This window comes from Taeniopygia guttata, chromosome 3 (assembly GCF_048771995.1).
Source record: "Taeniopygia guttata chromosome 3, bTaeGut7.mat, whole genome shotgun sequence".
NCBI classification, from domain to species: domain Eukaryota; kingdom Metazoa; phylum Chordata; class Aves; order Passeriformes; family Estrildidae; genus Taeniopygia; species Taeniopygia guttata.
In genome coordinates, this window is record NC_133027.1 from 111529197 (window position 1) to 111540586 (window position 11390).

Consider the following 11390-nt stretch of genomic DNA (forward strand, 5'->3'; position numbering starts at 1 on the left):
TTAACTTAAAAATACATCAATATGTTAATGCCCTTCTTCTGTTTAAAAAAAAAAGGTATTTGAATATTACAGTTTTCACGTGGCCCTTAAGAAATCCGTTTCTCATGCTGCATTTTCCCATGGAAATTATCATCTGTGAATGTTTAGGGCTGGAGTAATTTTTGTTCATGAATTAGCAATCAATTAATAAATCTCTTCAGTTCCACTGCAAGATGTGGCTTTGCAGGCATCGTTCTGATGCAAAGGGGCCAGATCCTGGGCACACCATGTCTTGCTCAGCAGTTCAATGGCATGCACAGGATTAGAAGCAGGCATCTAATTCATTGCAACTCACTGTCAAAGTCATCCAAACTCCGTTGCTGCTGTTTTAATTACTAGGAGCAATCCCCAGGGAGGATTGATCAGCCTGTTAAACCTCAGAGAATCTCACAAGGGTCGTTCTGGAGTGAAGGAGGTCCATCTGCTTCCTATTTTTAGTACTTTAATGTGTTGTTTGTCACCAAAGCACCTGCCAGAGCTGGGGGTCTCTGGTATCAAGCTGTTGCCTGATGGTGTTCTGGAAAAACAAGACACCCTGATAAGCACAGGTAATTTGCTCACCCAATAGTAGCTGTTATACATAAGCTGTGTCACACACACACATTGGACAAAAAATGAAACCATAGGCATCTGTTGCTGGAAACATGAGAAGTGGGTTCTGTGCAGACATTTGAAAATTTCACTTTTTTCTTTCTACTTTTCTCTCTACTGCTGTGTCAAAGGAAGGATGCAGGAGAGGAGAGACCCAAGGAAACCCTACGGGCAGGCGCTGACATCCTCCAGCATCATTCTTGGCCGAAAAGAGCACACAGAGATGATCAGCGGGTTGGGAGGGGGGGAGCTTTTTGGGGGAATGAGACTTTGCTTTTAATTTCTCTTTGTTCTTCATTGCATTTCATTCTGTAAGTCTGTTGGAAAGAATCGTAACTTCCCAGGTCTAACAATGTTTTGCAATTAACCCTGCATTTACAACAGTTTCTTCTGAAATGTGAGTCCCTCTCTTATATTGGGTCTTTTTTCCTCCTGCATCATACCATCAGTAGCCTGTTTCCAGGCCCATTCCTTTTCTAGCATCTTTATCTTCTTTCCCATGTTCAGCCTATGCTGTGCCATGTCCTTACATGTGAATAACACATGTGGCCTCAAACAGGCAGCACCCTAAATCCTGCTTTTTCCAGTTAGTTCTGCACATCTCAAAACCAGTGCTGTAAGTATGACCTTTGGGTACAGGTAGACAACAGACATTTCATCAATGCTGGAAAGACTCTGCATTGGAGGCATCTTTAAATACAGCTCCCAGCTTTAACAGCTTCACACAGTAGCTTTTGTGAGCCCTCAGTACATTTTCCACCACATATGCATGGATTTTTCTTTTTTTTTTTTTTAAAAAGCAATTAACAGTTATTTGGATAAGAATGTCTCTCCATATGTCAATTGTTCTGCCAGTAAATGCTGCACTGAAATTTGTAGAAAAGGAACAAAAGGTTTTCATGTACATTTCCCAACTGTACTGTAACCAAAACTGATGGAAAATACACTGGATGGAAGAGCATGCAACCTGTGTCCCTAGTGGGATGTGCTACAAACAGTATTTTTAAATGCTGCTAAGAATAATTTGGTCGTTTTAAGCACAGTAATTTATTCAAATTTGATAACTTTAATAAAAATAATTGGTTCTGTACTCCTTTTTTTCACCCAAAATATTCCTGAATCACAGAACAGGTATTTAATATCTGGCCAGGAAAAAAAAAAAGTAAAAAAAAAAAAGGTAAGACATATCTCTATCCTGCTGTGATCTGGGTTCATCCCAGCTAGAGCAGTTTCATGATAAATCCTGTGCTGGAGTAACAGCAAGTCAAGGATGACCTGAGTGTACCTAACATGGGCTATGACAGTCAATGGTTGCTCTTAACTCAAAAGGGTGTCAAGGAAAAATAAGGATTAGAAAGGAAAACAGGAAAAGCATCAGATTACACACAGAGAGTGCAGCTCCTAGAAAGCACAGCTCCCCCCACACCTCCCCTCCTCCCTTCTCTGTGGGACTCCAGCAGGTTTGCTTGAGGTGGGATCAGAAGGGTGTTTCTGTGTGCTGCCTCCAGTGGGACATTCACCCAGGTGTGACTAGCACCAGAGGGGCTCTCAAGGAGCTTCTTCATCACCTGGAGTGGATGGACAACTCCAAATTGGATCAGTTGTAGGAGTAAATGAGCTAATGTTAGTCTATTAATTGGTTTGAGAATTTCACTAAGATTACCTGTATTTGGTAACTACCATTCATTTGGCTTTTGTTTTCTCCAAATACTCTTGACGGGACTCCTTGTTCCCTTTGAGGTGCCTCTGATGCTCTCCTTTCCCAGTCTTGGGGTCATGCTTGACAGAATATGTCTTTTGGGATGTGGACTCTTCTGCATGGTCCCTTATGTTTCTGTGTATTTCTCATACTGTGTTATTGTAATTTAAACAGGCTGTCAAAATAGGTCGGTCAGGAGTGGATAAATGCATCAGGAGGTGGTATAACTGTGAGAACTCCAACAGACCATCCAGTCCCTTGAATGTAGTTCTGTACCCCTTCTGATTGTGCTTCCCCATGGCCAACATTAACATTAGCCAAGAATCTTTTCTCACCAACTTTGGCTTTAGTAAGGGAGCCGAAAGGACAGCCCCACAGGGAGGCTGGATGGTGGGGTGTGGTCATTCAGAAGGAGAGAAAGATTCCTTAAATGTCTTGTGAAGACTGACTGGCAGTTAAAGAAAAAAAATTAGCTGCAAAGATGCATCATATTAGGCACTCTCTAGCCCCTGCCAGTAATTTAAATTTGCTTTTTATTTAACCTTGAGTCTTCGAAACAACCATTTGCCCAATGATGTGTCAGCAAAGCATGAAGTCCAGAAAGTGTAAAGCAAGGAAACCTATGAGTAGATTAAGTCCTGACTGTACTATTTGCAGCCTTGTTTATATCTGTCTTCCTTTGGGTTGGTTTTGATTTGAGTTGTTGGCATTTTTCACTACTCATAAAGTGAGTATACGTTGGCAGCATAAGTTCTCAGCTGTGTTAATAAGTCGATGCAGTCAGTCTCTGATGTTCTTCTGGAGATGCAGAAAGGTAAGAAACTGGTTTTGTAGAAGAACAAATGTTAGATGGAGAACCACCACACTGATATTTATGTCAAGAATTTTGATTTAAACTCAAAATGTATTCACAGTAGGTGATGTAAAGGGAGTAGCAGCTTTTGGGTGCTGCTGTTTGCATTCAACGTAAGAGGCTGTGCTTGATTGTTGTTTCTCCTGTGTCTGAAAGTGCTCATCCCTACCATTAGGCACAATATTCCTCAGGCTGGTGACTGCTCCCATGATGACATCCAAAGGTGATATTGAGAGATAGTCTGTAATAATGGGTCACTGCAGCTAATTGTCACTCTTTCTATAAAGCACTGAGAAAGCCTCTCTTTGAATTAACACTGTTCTGCTTTAGGACTTGAATTAAATTATATTAAAAAAAAAAAAAAGTTTTCTCTATATGCAGTGCATGCCAGCTTTGCTTTTAAAATTACAAAATTTAACAGAGTATGTGGATCTATTTTCTTGGGGAATAGGGATTTTTATCATATTGTTCATCCAGGATTTGCCTTACCCTGACATTTGTGATATAAGTTTTAAAAAAAATGTAAAAATTGAAAAAGGTAATTTTCTTGACCAAAAAATATGTTTTTACTTCAATGCAAAGAAATGTAGAATGTTGCTTGCAAAATGTCTTCTAATAGATGGTCTAGTAGTTATCTGGGTTAACATTTGCCTTTCTTGTTACCTTGTCATTTACATGCTGAACCTGAGTCTCGTTACTTTCCTTGTAACCTAAAGAACCAATGCCTTCATAACTACCTTGTTAAAGCAAATAGTTAATAAAGCTTGTCCTGAAGAAATGGCAATGCCACTCGTGTGTTTATACCCTCCTCACCATGCCAGTGGTGCAGAAATAATTTTGGTTTTTGATGAAGGACATTTTGGTTTGGTAATTTTGGTTGTCAACGAAGGACATTTTGGTTTGGTAATTTTGGTAGTCAACGAAGGACATCAGCAACCAGCCAAGGACATGCAGCCAGATCCTCATTAAAATTTATCATTTGGCAGATTCTTGTAACAACCAGATATCTCCTGGCAGAGGGGATTTTTAGAGGATCTTACAGCTCAAAGGGGGAAGACATCTTGACTGGTCCCAGCGCTGCACAAGAGATGTTACAAAACCTGCCCTGTTGCACTAAATCCTGGCATCTGTTATGTGTCAAAGAATACGACATATAAATGCAATCCACAGGTATAATAGAGAATTATGTATATTACATGTTATCTGTTCTTTCTACCATCCCTTATTTAAAAAATGGATAGGTAGAGGATACCTCAAAGATCACAAAAGTGGGTTTTTTTCTTTCATGACACCAACACAGGTGAAACTGCATGTAGCAGCCCAGCCTTACTCTTCTCAGCCAAGGTTTTAAACATCAATAACTGGGCTATGTGGGTTCAACACTCTCCAACAAATGGCTTCCTTCTCTGAAATTTCACCTTTCCTTGTGTGCAAACCCTTGGACTGCTAAATGGAAGAGGACAAGGTACAGGAGATGCATGGCTGTGGGGAATATCTGCCTTTTTGCTGTATGCAAGCCCCAATTGTATGTATGGTCTGAGTTAACCTGAGAGAGAGAAATACCAGAAATAGCCTCTCACTGGCTTCAGCTGTTTTCACTTTATGTCCAGAACTGTACAGCAGTGGAAGCACCTACTTTACCCACACTGTAACCTATTTCTGCTGCAACAGTGTGTGTGTTTTAAGAGAGAGCAAATAAATGGCCTTCTTAGCTAAGAGAAAGTGCTGCCCATCCCACCCTTCTTGACTAGCACAACGTCAAGAGGAAAAAGTCCATGCCATTGGAGTATGAAGAAGGGCATGTGTTTGAAGTGGTGCAGATCTTCCCAGAGATGGATGTTTTTCCACATGATGTGGATCAGGAGAGTGTTCTTGACAAATTTCTAAAACAGGTCTGAAAGGGAAGGTGGTGAAGTGGTGGATTTGTGCCTGGGAAAGTCTTCTGTGGAGTTGATTACATTGGATATCAACCTATGTCTACAGAATCAGAGGCTCTATTACCAATTTCCCTAATCGGCTTCTCAGAGAGAATCTCCAAGAGAAATTGGGTTACCTTTCAGGATTTCTATGTGAATATCCTCAGAGGGTTATGTACATTTTTAAATTGGCTTTTATTCCTCTCCCTAGCACCCTCACACAGCAGCTTCTAAAGGGGACATTATGACCTTGGTTTCTTTGTAAGGTAAAAGCTTTGTTTTGGGATTTTAATTAGTCTTGAGGCTGGGCTTCTTTCTTTTCTCTCTTTTTTTTTTTTTTAACTGAAGTAAAAGTGTCCAGAGACATTTAAATACCCTAATTTCTCACTCCACTAAAATTATCAGGAACTCCTTAAAGTAAATGTCAAATCACTATTAACTGTTTCAGAATTCAATGATAAAATATTTATCATAATGAATTCCTTCAGGGAAAAAAAAAAATTATTCCTGATAAAAATACAGATGGTGGAGGAGGGTTGGGGAGGTTACTCCATCTGGTGGCAGCTCAGGGCTCATGGTTTGGGGGGGCTGCCTCTATTTGCATTACACAGGTGAAATTTTCTTCCAGTTTAACCCTGTTGAGCATCACCCATTCCTTGGTAGAAGAGCAAGTCCAGGCACTTGGTTGATGATGGAAAATGTGGTTGGCATTTGCAACTAGACACACCTCACCTATTAAAAATAGTCACCAAGATCTTCCTGGTTTTCCCCAGGAAAACACAGAACCAGCTTTGTAAAATAATTTTCAGTGCAAGTCTGGGTCTCAGTGCTGTTGCACAGGCCAGAGAACCTCTTTGGCTTTTGCCCTGTATGTACAAGTCCTACTTATTTTACACCAATTTCCAAGTACCTCCTTGGCAGAACTGTCCTTCTGGATGGGAAATGTAAGCCTAAATTATAAGACTTTAATATATTTTTAAACTATGTCGCAACAGCAAGTCAGGAAATTGTTTTGAAATAAAAGCAGGAAGAGAGAAGAAGTGATCAAATCACAAGACAGTTGAAACATGGAGCAGAGACCCACAAATCCAGAAGTACACAAATGGGCATGGTGAAATTAAAAATCCCCTCTCTGCTCGATGTGCCCTTCACAGCACCCCACACCAGAGCAGTGTGTTTATTTTTTTTCTGCAGAAAAGGGAAATTAGAAGCCAGGTGCTGAGCAGACATTGATTACCTCTTTCCCCCAGTCAAAGAAAATGTTATGTGTTTTGTTTACAGTAAATAGTTTGTGTAGTATAAGATTCATTATAGTTCATTATGATAAGAAGATATATTATGTTTCATTATGTAATGTATTGTATCTTGCTAATGGCATTTACTAGATAAACAACATATTATGATATAATTCCTATATGGTATGGCACAAATATAATATATGATATAAAGGAGTAGTATACAATAGAAAAGCATAGGAATTGTATACTACATAATACTACTGTTATATATTATACTGTTATTATATACTACTGTTGTGTGCAGTTCTATCCCAAGTTACATTTATCTTATATAAAATACCACTATTGTGCTAGTGTATATGTAGCTACATATACATTGAATATTAAATATTACATAGCTTATATGTTATCTATAATATGTGTTCTAAACAACAGTATTTGTAGTAGACTGCTGCTATATATTATCTCCATGTTAAATGACACCCCGATGGTTTCCTTTACGTAATACAAAACACTTTTTATGCAAATATTGACTTTACCTTACAGCTTTTACCTGTGTTTAGGGGTTATGTAAACCCAAGCTTGATAGAATGAGCTTTCTATAGAGCACACATTTTATCTAATTAAATTAGGTGTAGTACACATACAGTATGTAATAACATACACTATACAGTCCAAAATACATTAACTACCCATCATCTGCTATATATAGTTTATAGTTTATATTATTATGATGTTTATTATTATGTTTATATTATATGATGTGTGATACAAAATTGGGATAAGTTTTACTATAGGCTGTATTTTATATCTTGTATGTATCTATTGCACATATAGTATGTAATTTTAGATTTTTTTTTTTTGGCAGTATATCCACTTATAAAATTTTACAAAATTCTCTATAAAATGTCATGTAGTATCTATCACATTTCAAAGAAAACTCCCAGGATAGCTATATATGCAATCCCCATGTATAACATAGAATATGTAATAATGTACACTAGATTTTATTGAGAAACTTTATAGCAGAACAATATTATGACACGAGAGCAGGTGTCAGAGAATAAACAGGACTCTGTGGTGAAGTTGATTTCTATCATGAGCTAAAAACAGAAACGGAAGTTTTAAAAACCATGTTAACAAAATGCACTTCTAAGTGTTGTTTTGTTGCTGTTTCCAGTCAAGCCTAGCACAAACAGTAAAAGAGGAAAAAGTAGAATTTAATTTCAGAAAAAAAATAAAGGCTGTAGTCCCCTGTAGCCTTCAGTGGAAGGGTGACAAAACTTGTGACAGAGAAAACATTCTGCCAGACCTTCACACTTGTTTCTTTTCCTGACACAAAGGGGGCCCTGGATCATGTTTTGGTTTGGTTTTTTCTGCTTGACTATATTAACATACAATTGGATGTGGGGCAAACTAAAATTTTTTAGCCCAGTGAGCATCACAGCAGCTCACTGGAGCTTGAGCTAGCCAGCCACTAATCCTATCTCACAGCTGAGGGCTCTGAAAGAACAACCATTGTCCAAAGTTCAGGCCAACATTTCAGCAGGATGCTGGAGAATTGGAGGGGGAGGGAGATGGGGAAATACCCATGTGCTTGGGAATGGGAGGCAGTGGTACACAGTGGCAGACAGAGACTTTGATCCAGCTGTGGAGAGCATGTGGCAGCCCCAGCAGTGTGATTCCAAAGAGTGAAAAGGAAAAAAAAATAAACACAAAAACAAAAACAACGACACTTTTATTTAGCCAAGAAGAGAAAAGAGAGATGGAGCTGTGAGCAATGAAAATGCCTCCTGCTGTTTTAGCCTTGTTGTGGATGGAGAGAACAGCACTGAGATAAAGCATTGCCTCCTTTGCTTCAGCAGAATTACCCAATTCATGAGGCATTTTTTTCTGCTGGTGGAGACGACCTGCTAGACCTTCCCTGCAATGACTGGCCTTGTATGTCAAGAAAGAGAGACAGAATGATTGACACTGCTCCTGCTAAAACTCTGACTTGCATTGCTGAACCCCAAGGAAAAGAAGACTTAAAGATGGGATATGTTTTTGGGCTTGGTGCCTTCCCAAAAATGGCTAAAAGAATAATAGTGCCATAGGAAAGCAGAAGCTCCCATGGGGAGTTAGGAGGGGCTGTGGGCAGCAAATGCCTGTTTTGGTTCAGCACTGCTACATAGCACACTCATATCTTAATTCCCCTATCCCCAGGGAGCTGCTTGGAAGAGATGATGTCCCAAAGACATCTGCAAATCCTGCACTGCCTCTGTGATGCTGGATTTCCACGATCCTCTGAATCTCATCAGGAGCCTGAGCCTCTGGTGGTCAGCACCTTGTTCAAGCCAATATGGAAAGAAAAGCTGACTTTTCAGGCACTTGGTCGACACAGCCCAACACTCACTGTCTCCAGTCAGCTGAAACTAAAACCAAGCTTAAACAAGCGACTTGTTTCAGTTAAGGTGCAGCACTTCATAGCAAAAAACCCTCAATAAACACATCGCTTCCAGCCCAGAAGAATCCCCTTGTTGGAATCTGTGGTATTGATGATTCTGAGATTGTAGAAAGTCTCTGTCTGTCAGCCCCGCTGCCAAAGCAGAAGCCATAATTGGTCTGTGCTGTTTCAAGGTTGTTTATTCTGTTTATCTCTAACATGTTCTGCTGCCCTGCCGCAGCTCTGTCCTGCAGGGCGGCGTGTGGGGCTCTGCCCTCAGTGGCATGTTACAAACATTAAATACCACAAACTACCTGTGCTGGATTTACAATAACGTGCCAATATCTGTCACCTACGTTGGACAGTGTGTCCCCAGCCTGAACCAACAGAAAAATGCCAACACCGCAGTGAAACATGGAGGGCATGAAGAAGGAGAAAAAGGACAAGACACACCCAATTCCTCCATCTCGTCCCCTTTGAACCCCTAATCTAGAATCCTAAAATTTTACTTTTGCACCCGTGCCACACTTAATTATTACTTATATCAAACACTCAGAGCTTGTAATTCATCCTGTAAGATTGAAAACTCTTTTCCATGGACAGAGATCACAGACAGTGTCTCTGGGGGCTCTGTCCAGGGGGGTTCCTGACCTGCCAGGGTCCCAGGCCTTCCAGGGCAGCCAGAGGGATGCCCTATGTTCCCACATCCCCTTGATAAACACCAGCTTCCACCTGCAGTTAAACATCCTCAGCTTCCCCTCCAGGACTTGGGCTGCAGCAGCCAAGACAGGCATCCATAAAAATCATCCTTTGAAACAGACTTTGCTACCAAGGTGGGAGGACTTCAATTCAGAGGACAGAAGGACTCACGGAGAACTTGGATCCTTTAGGAAGTGCACCTGAAGTTACTGTCCCAGATCAGCAAGAAACTCCTTGTGCCTGGGAATCAAAACAGCGGAGTCTCTCCCTCTTACTGCTGCTATTAGAGCAAAGTTTGTATCACTTAGGAAAGCTGACAGCCTCTGAATTCTTCTGGTTTGTGTGTGTGTCTGAATATTTCACATATTCTAGAGAGAATACTTGACCTTGAAGGGAAAGGGGGTGCAAGGAGTGGTACAAGCAAGTTTCATGTCCCTGCATACTCATGCTAACACTTGGGAGAAAGGTGAGAATTAGTGGCTTATTTATTGCCTGGCTTTTTACACCCTTTTAATTTATTTATTTAATCTCATGATTTTCAGTTAAGCTTTTCATTTTTTGCAGGAACGCAGAGGGATCTGAATGGGATTAAGAAGGGATGTGTCACATAGCAAATATGTCTTTGGCTAGTTCACTCCCTGCAAACCTCTATGGCACCACAGAATCACCAGCAAGAACAACATGACTTTGCAAGACATCCCTCAGCCTCATTACACTGGACACATGACTGCATTTTATCCAATTTTCTCAAAGCCTAAATTTATTTATACAAAATTATCAACATACAGAGAGCTCCTTTCATTCTTGGGTCTGGGTTGCACAAAGGTGAGATGGGTGGCACTGTGAAAAACATGTCTCTTTGAAAAAGAAGTTAAAAAATCCTACTCTATCCATAAGAAGAGAATTTGGCATCACATGATGAAGCCATGCATGGAGTTAGTTTTTACCCTGGTTCCCTAATTGTGCTTTTCCACTTCTTCTCCTCCAGGACAGGTTGGGGAAAAATTGGATGGGTGATTCCATTAGCATCAAACTTCATTACTGAAAAGCAAGGGATAGGAAGGGTAGAATAATTATTTTAATTTACCTAGTAATTTATCAAACAACTTGTTCCTCAGCAGTCATTGGTCCTTCATTTCCTACCTCTCTTTAGCCATGCAGGAGCTCATTCTTGACCTGTGAACCTGCATGTCTTCAGTTCAACACTCATCCCCTTGCCCAGGCTCACCCTCTTCATCCACTTTTTATTTATTTTATTTTGTTCACTTCTATTTTCTTTTATTTACATAGATTGCCTTAGCCAATTCTCTAGCTCCATGAAGTATGAGGAATCCTCCTACCACAATACATTATTTTGGCACAGAGCATGAGGAAGATGTAGAGGGGTCAGAGTAGCTCTGCTGGAGGGTCTGTATCATCACATGTCCCTGCATTCAGGAAACAGGCCCCAGGGAGTGAAATCAATATCAAATTGACATTATACAGGAGAAACCATGGTGCATTTGGAGTCTGTTTCTCCCCCTGGCGTGACATTAGATCTGCAGAGAGAAAAAATATGTTCTGCAGCTGATTTCTAAGAAGTTTTTAGTCTAATATCTATCAAGATTGGAACTTTCCCTGTGGCATGGGGTCCAGGAAGAAGAAAAACTGCCCATGCAACACCAGCAGAGAAACATGCCAGGAGGAAGAAAATATGGAAGGCTAGTGGCACAAACAAATTTTAGCAATAAATATGGCCAGGCTGCAGAGAACACTCATTTGTATGTAATTAATGGGGATCTAGGGAGACCTTTAGCTATTTGCAATGAAAACTGGAAACTTACCTCAGAAAGTACAGCAGCAATGTTGTGGGTGTGATAGCACTTCCCACCACTGCATCAGGGGCTGTGTGCTCCACAGACTCCCATGCTGCATCCTTCCTGCCCTGTGC

At 40.4% G+C, this 11390-nt stretch overlaps 1 protein-coding gene across 6 annotated transcripts in view; it reads left to right on the top strand.

Annotated features, from left to right (window-relative positions):
* MACROD2 (mono-ADP ribosylhydrolase 2) overlaps nt 1-3960 on the top strand; it is an 825711-nt gene extending 821751 nt beyond the window's left edge. For 4 of the 6 annotated variants that reach the window (XM_030269686.4, XM_030269685.4, XM_030269687.4 and 1 more), the window contains one exon: nt 762-1419. The gene's annotated coding sequence lies outside the window, so the exon portion shown is untranslated. Of the gene's footprint in view, nt 1-761 lie in introns of all 6 variants that reach the window. The other 2 variants (XM_030269684.4, XM_072927625.1) reach the window with 2 other exon arrangements.
* Nucleotides 3961-11390: the final 7430 nt, after the last annotated feature.